The following is a 6000-nucleotide window of genomic DNA, read 5'->3' on the forward strand; positions in this document are numbered from 1 at the left end:
GAACTTAACTTCTAGGCAAACTGAGGGCTGACGGAGTAAACTTTTGCCCACATCGGACATTGATTTTAAGGCCAGGGTAAAGGAGAATCTGACTCTGGCTTCCCAGCATGTCGCTGTCTTTTGCATATGAAAAGTAGAGAACTTAGCTCATCGCTTGCCCTAGTTCCAGGCAGTGCTTGCCTCCTATCATTAAAGGGGGCAGCGGGGCGTGGCACTCTTCCCCGAGTAACCAGCACAGGAAATTTCAAGAGAGTCTGGGGTACAAGTGGAGGCTGTTTGGTTCAGGTGGCAGAAGAAGGGTCTATGCTTGAACACATGAGGCTGACAGCCAGAGCCCAGGGCCAGGCTCCTGGGGTAACAAGCAACAATACATGTGGGCAGAGAGGCAGTGGTGAGGACAGTAAGGGGTCATGGCCCGAAAGGGGCTGCACAATGAACCCATGGAAAGCCAGTTTCACTAAAATCTCTCCAAGAAAGAGCAATCCAGGGCAGCTCCAGGGAAGCAACTCCTAACCCCCAGTCTTCAGCAAGGTGACTGCCAGAAGGAACAGAGGAGGGCTGGTAAAGACCTCAGGGGAGAAGCAGCGTGACAGGAGTCCAGGAGACTGTGCGGAACGCCAGGAACAAGCAGGGCCAGCCTTGTCCACTTTTGAGGACCTGCCAGGCATCCCATGTGTCCCACCTGGGATCTTTTGGAATCTGAGTTTCTGTCCCACCCTGTGATGGGCTCTCTCTACGTGACTGTTAGAGCAGCCACACTCAACCTCAGCTGTACCTTAAAATCATCTGGGGATCTTAAAAAAATACTGATGCCAGGCTAGTGGGCCCCAAGTACCAGTTGTTTTTAAATCTCCCTCCCCAGCCTTTTTTTTTTTTTGACACAGGGCCTCACTGTCGCCTAAGCTGGAGTGAAGTGGCACAATCATAGCTCCCTGCAGCTTCAACTTCCCTGGGCTCAAGTGATCCTCCCGCCTCAGTCTCCCGAGTAGCTGGGACTACAGGTGTGTGCCACTGTGTGTTGTTAATTTCTTTTATTTATTTATTTTTGAGATGGAGTCTTGCTCTGTCGCCCAGGCTGGAATGTAGTGATGCAATCTTGGCTCATGAAACCTCCGCCTCCTGGGTTCAATTGATTCTCCTGCCTCAGCCTCCCAAGTAGTTGGGATTACAGGCAAGCGCCACCACGCCTGGCTAATTTTTGTATTTTGGTAGAGACGGGGTTGGCCAGGCTGGTCTCAAACTCCTGATCTCAAGTGATTTGCCTGCCTCGGCCTCCCAAAGCGTTGGGATTACAGGTGTGGGCCACTGCGCCTGGCCAATTTCTTTTATTTTTTATAGAGGTGGGTCTCGCCATGTTGCCCAGGCTGGTCTCAAACTCTCCTCCCCAGCATTTAAATGTATATTCTAATGCACACCCCAAGATTAAAAATATTAAGAAATTTGATTGGAGGGGTAGAATCCCACCCCTACTGAATGTTAATTTAAGACAGCTATAGTTGGCAAGAAATAGTTTAAAGTTTAAAGGGCACATTACCAATGTATGGACATAGATTCTGCAGGTTCTCTGCCTTCTGCAGAAACCAAAGGGAAGAGCCTGGCCAGGAGATCTGTGCCTGAGTCTGCAGGACCTCCCAGTTCTCAGCTCCCACTCTTGGTTCCTCTGCAACTTCCTTGTGTTGTAGCAAACAAGATTTCCACCCTTCTGGGCCTCTCTGGTCTCCTGAAGAGGATCTCTGGTCTCCTGAGTCCGACCCTTTTCCTACCCCTTTAGAGGCAGGCTCTACATCCAGTCTGGAGGCAGAATGACCAGGACCGCCCTGGGAAGTGGACTTGCCCCTATGAATGGACTCCTACAATGCTGTGCGAACTCCCTGCCTGCTTCCCTGTGGGTCAGGATTCCTGGATGCTGGCCCTTCCAACATGCTATGCCCTACCTGTCCCCTTCTCCGGACCAGAGTCTCAGCCCACCCCTCTGGGCTATACTATGATAAGCCTCCTTCCCATCATGGTTGAGCACCCCGGACGCCTTGCTCTCTACATTTACGGAGATGGGTGTCAGCTCTTCCTGCACTTGAGGTACCATTGTCTCCTTTGTATAGGATTCCCCTGGCCCCATACTCTGAGATGACACCCAGTCCTCACAGAAGTGCAGTTCACTCCCCTAGACATAACAGGATGGTAGTGGAAGGCAGTAACGGGGAGTTTTATCTTTCCATCTTTTTGTAACACCAGCAACGAGGATTTTTTTTTCTGTCGCTCTTCAGTCTTTACATAAAGTTCCACATGATAAATTCCCAGCTGAGTTCAATTCCAGGAAAAATTTTGTTCTGAGAATTAATTTGTAGGCTTTCTGTTGTCCAAAATCCCAAACTATGCAACCCAGTGTATTTTTGTTTGTCCCTAAGCTGCCAGAAAACTTACAGCCAAATGCGTTATCCAAGTGTTGTAATCTGCTAAATGCAGGCCACTCAGAAGGTCCACATTCCTTTTGCTTTGCTTTGTTTTCTCCTGAGCATTTCTGTACATACTTGCTTTTAGTCTAAGTTATCATACTCTGTGCCCAAACCAGTCACCAGGTCCTGCGCCTCTTGATCCTGGCATCCTTTCAGCTTCTCCTGCTCCTCAGTAATTCTGGCCTGGGTGTTGCAAAAAGCCTTGGTCTCCTCCTCCTCCTCCAGGCCTCCCCACCCAGCAACCAGAAGGAGCGCATCACTCCTGCTTCAGTGCATACTCCTGCCTCCTTCTGGCAGATCCTTCCTTCCCTGTGCCTCTGCCCTGACAGCCCCCGCCTCAACTCTCCCCGGCATGCACTCACATACTGCAACCCGCAGCCACACTGAATTCCCCTCATTGGCCTCTCCTAGACTCTCTTGGTGACTTTGCACATTCTGTTCTTTCAGCCTGAAACAACCTTCCCTGTTGTTTCCTTGGTGAGGTGGTTTTCAGGGCTTAGCCCAAGCATCACCTAATCTGCGGGGATTCCCTGCACCGGCTCCTCTCTGGGCTGCCCTAGCTCTATGCCATGCAGCCCTCACAGCCAGGCTGGGCCAGGACTGGTTTTGCTTTTTTGTTTGACTACCCAGCTAGGATGGTGTTCCTGGAAGGAAGGGGGACATCTCATTCCTCGCTGTGCCACTGATGTCTAGCACGCATGCCTAGCACACAGAGCTGTTTAAGGGGATGAATAGAATACATGACACAGGATTTTATTAATCTTCCAGAATGAAAGGACTGGAGGCCAGGCACAGTGGCTCATGCCTGTAATCCCAGCACTTTTCGAGGCCGAGGCGGGCAGGTCACCTGGGGTCAGGAGTTCAAGACCAGCCTGGCCAACATGGTGAAATCCCCATCTCTACTAAAAACACAAAAATTAGCTGGGTGTGGTGGTGGGCGCCTGTAATCCCAGCTACTCAGGAAGCTGAGACAGGAGAATTGCTTGAACCCCGGGGGCGGAAATTGCAGTGGGCCAGGGTGACAGAGCAAGACTCTGTCTCAAAAAAATCAAAATAAAAAACAAAAGGACTGGAGGCCAGCCTCCCGCCAGCCTTTTCATTACCAGGCCTCGGAAACCGTCTCTGACACACCCCCCACACACACACACACACTCGCACACTCACACATACTTCCTCTCAGAGTTCTGCTCTGTCCCACGCTGCCCACCCAAAGACTTTCTACTCCACTCTTTTGGTATCTGATATTTGATGATGTAAGGAGAAGGGATTTCTTTCTCTTCTTTTATGTGGTAACCACAGAGGGTGTAAGAGTTTACTAACAAGATTACTGCAGCACGCTTATTACAACTTTGTTACCCCCAGCCCATTATTGTCCGATGTCATTTGGAACCTTGGGGAAGTCACATTCCTGAATCGCATTTGAACAGCAGCTGGACGTCAGCAGCAGCTGGTTAAGGCAGGGTCACTGCACTTCCCTTGCCCAATTTACCCCCCTGGAGAGCCCTGACCAGCTTCCTGCTTCCTGTCCCAGGCCCCCCATGACAAGATTCCAGGGCTGAGGTCTGGTTCTACTCCGTGGTCTCACCCAGCTAGCTCTCTGTGACCCTCCTAATACGATTGTGTCCAGACTTCCCCTGGGCTCCATCTGCTCCCAACTCCACCCTTGGGGACAAAGTGGAAGAAGTAAGACCATTCAATCATCTTTACCTTCTTGCTTTCCCAAGACTGCAAATGCTGACCGCTGTGAGGGGGGCCCGGCTGCTCAGCCGCCTCGATGCCCCGCGCTTGCACGCACACACTCGCACAGACACACACTCACAGGCACACAAGTGCGCACACACATACTCGCGCGCACACACACACAGACACGCGCGCGCACACACACTCACACAGACACAAATACGCGCGGACACACACGCACACACACTCGCACTCGCGCCCCAAGGGACCCAGCACGGCGCAGGGCGGGGATCTACCGGCTTTCTGCAGGTCCCCGAGGCGCGGGACGGCGGCGTCCGGGCTCAGTCCTGGGAGTCAGCCCGAGCCCGGGAGGGATGCCTGGATCGCGCTCTGCACAAGTCCCGGGACCAGGCGGGAACTCAGACTCCCATCTGCAGAGCCGCTTCCCCGTCAGGGCTCTGGCCGCGCGAGCCGTTTCCTCCCTCCCCCGCGCGTCCCCTCCTCCGTCCCCTTTCCCTCTCCAGCTCGACCCTGCACCCCCCGGCCCGGCCCGGCCCTACCTCCCCGCGGGCGGCGGCTCCGCGGGCTCTGGGGCGCATCTGGGGGGCACCGGGGCGGGCCGGGACGGCTGGCGGCGCGGCTCGGGGGCGGGCGGCGGCGGGTGCCGGGGACGCCATGGCCCTCCGCCCTCCGCCCTCCGCCCCTTTGTCCGCCGAGCCTCCCCCGGCCGCCCGCAAGCCCCTGGGGGTCCCCGCCTCGCGCGCCCCCGTGGGGTCCCCGCCGCCCCCGGCCCCAGCGGCGCGCTTCCCTCGGCCGGCCCAGCGCAGGCTCGCCCGCGGCCCCTGCCTCCTCCTCCCGTGGCTCCGCGACGATCTGCGCGACGCGCGCCCCCTCCTCCCGACCCATCCCGCCCGGCCGAGTGAGCTAATCCGCAGCTGGCGTGCGCCCGGCCGGTTGCCACGGCAACCCCTCTCCCAGGGCCCGGCCCCGCGCGGAGCCGCGGTAAACAGGACCTTCTGCCGGACTCGCCCCCTCGCCTCTCGGGGTGGGGGAGAGGTGGCTTAACCCTTCCTGGGAGGACGCCCGCCGCGCGCCGGCTCCATTCCACCCAGGCCCGGGCGAATTCGCGAGGTGCTCCCGGCCCGAAGCTTAGACCTGGACGTCCAAGCCCGGGAAACGGCGGCCACATGCCCGGCCCCGCTTACTCTAGGCAGTTAACATACTCTCGGCACTGGGCCCGGGCCGGGGGCACCCGGGGCAGTGAGTCAGGCACCGCCCTTGCCCCAGGCAGCTTGCCGTCGGGCCGGGGTAATGACAGTCATGAGACGGGCGATGCGGGTGATGGGGGCCGGGGAGGGCCCAGGGCCGAGCGCGCTGCAGACCGGGCGGGAAGGGAGGTGGTCAGGAAAAGCTTCCAAGAGAAGTGACTTCATAGACCCGCTGCCCCCACTCACGCAGGACACCGTCAAGGAACACAGGCTGCACAGCAGAAGTCCGCAGGGAAATGCCGTGGGCTGCGGGGCAGGCGGGTCTGGAATACAGACTGGGGCCTTCGAGGAAGTTCCCTGGAACTTTGACCAGGCCGGGAACATTGAATAGCATTTGCATAGGTGGAGTAAAGTCGGGGAAAGGAAAGGGTTCTGAGTGGAGGGAACAGCACCAGTGGAGGCCGGAAGCAGAGGCTAGGCATTTCAGAAACAGCCCAGTGAGGACCAAGTGGTGAATCAAGTCTGTTGGGTAGGCTTGGCCAGATTTCAAGCGGGGGACGGAAAGTTTTTGAGCAGAGGAGTGCCCTGATGACAGTGAGGGGGGCCTGGCGGGGTGATTTGCGCGCGGTGGGAGCAGGCTTCAGGCCCATCTCCACACC

General features: G+C 56.6%; 1 protein-coding gene across 3 annotated transcripts in view; it reads right to left on the reverse strand.

The window, feature by feature from the left end:
• The window catches only part of DENND2A (DENN domain containing 2A), a 122126-nt gene extending 117277 nt beyond the window's left edge, over positions 1–4849 (reverse strand). For 2 of the 3 annotated variants that reach the window (XM_030825891.1, XM_030825887.1), the window contains exon 1: positions 4694–4849. The gene's annotated coding sequence lies outside the window, so the exon portion shown is untranslated. The remainder of the gene's footprint in view (positions 1–4693) is intronic. The other variant, XM_030825890.1, reaches the window with a different exon arrangement.
• Between the last annotated feature and the right edge of the window lie 1151 nt (positions 4850–6000).

This window comes from Nomascus leucogenys, chromosome 13 (genome assembly GCF_006542625.1).
Source record: "Nomascus leucogenys isolate Asia chromosome 13, Asia_NLE_v1, whole genome shotgun sequence".
In the NCBI taxonomy this organism is placed as follows: Eukaryota; Metazoa; Chordata; class Mammalia; order Primates; family Hylobatidae; genus Nomascus; species Nomascus leucogenys.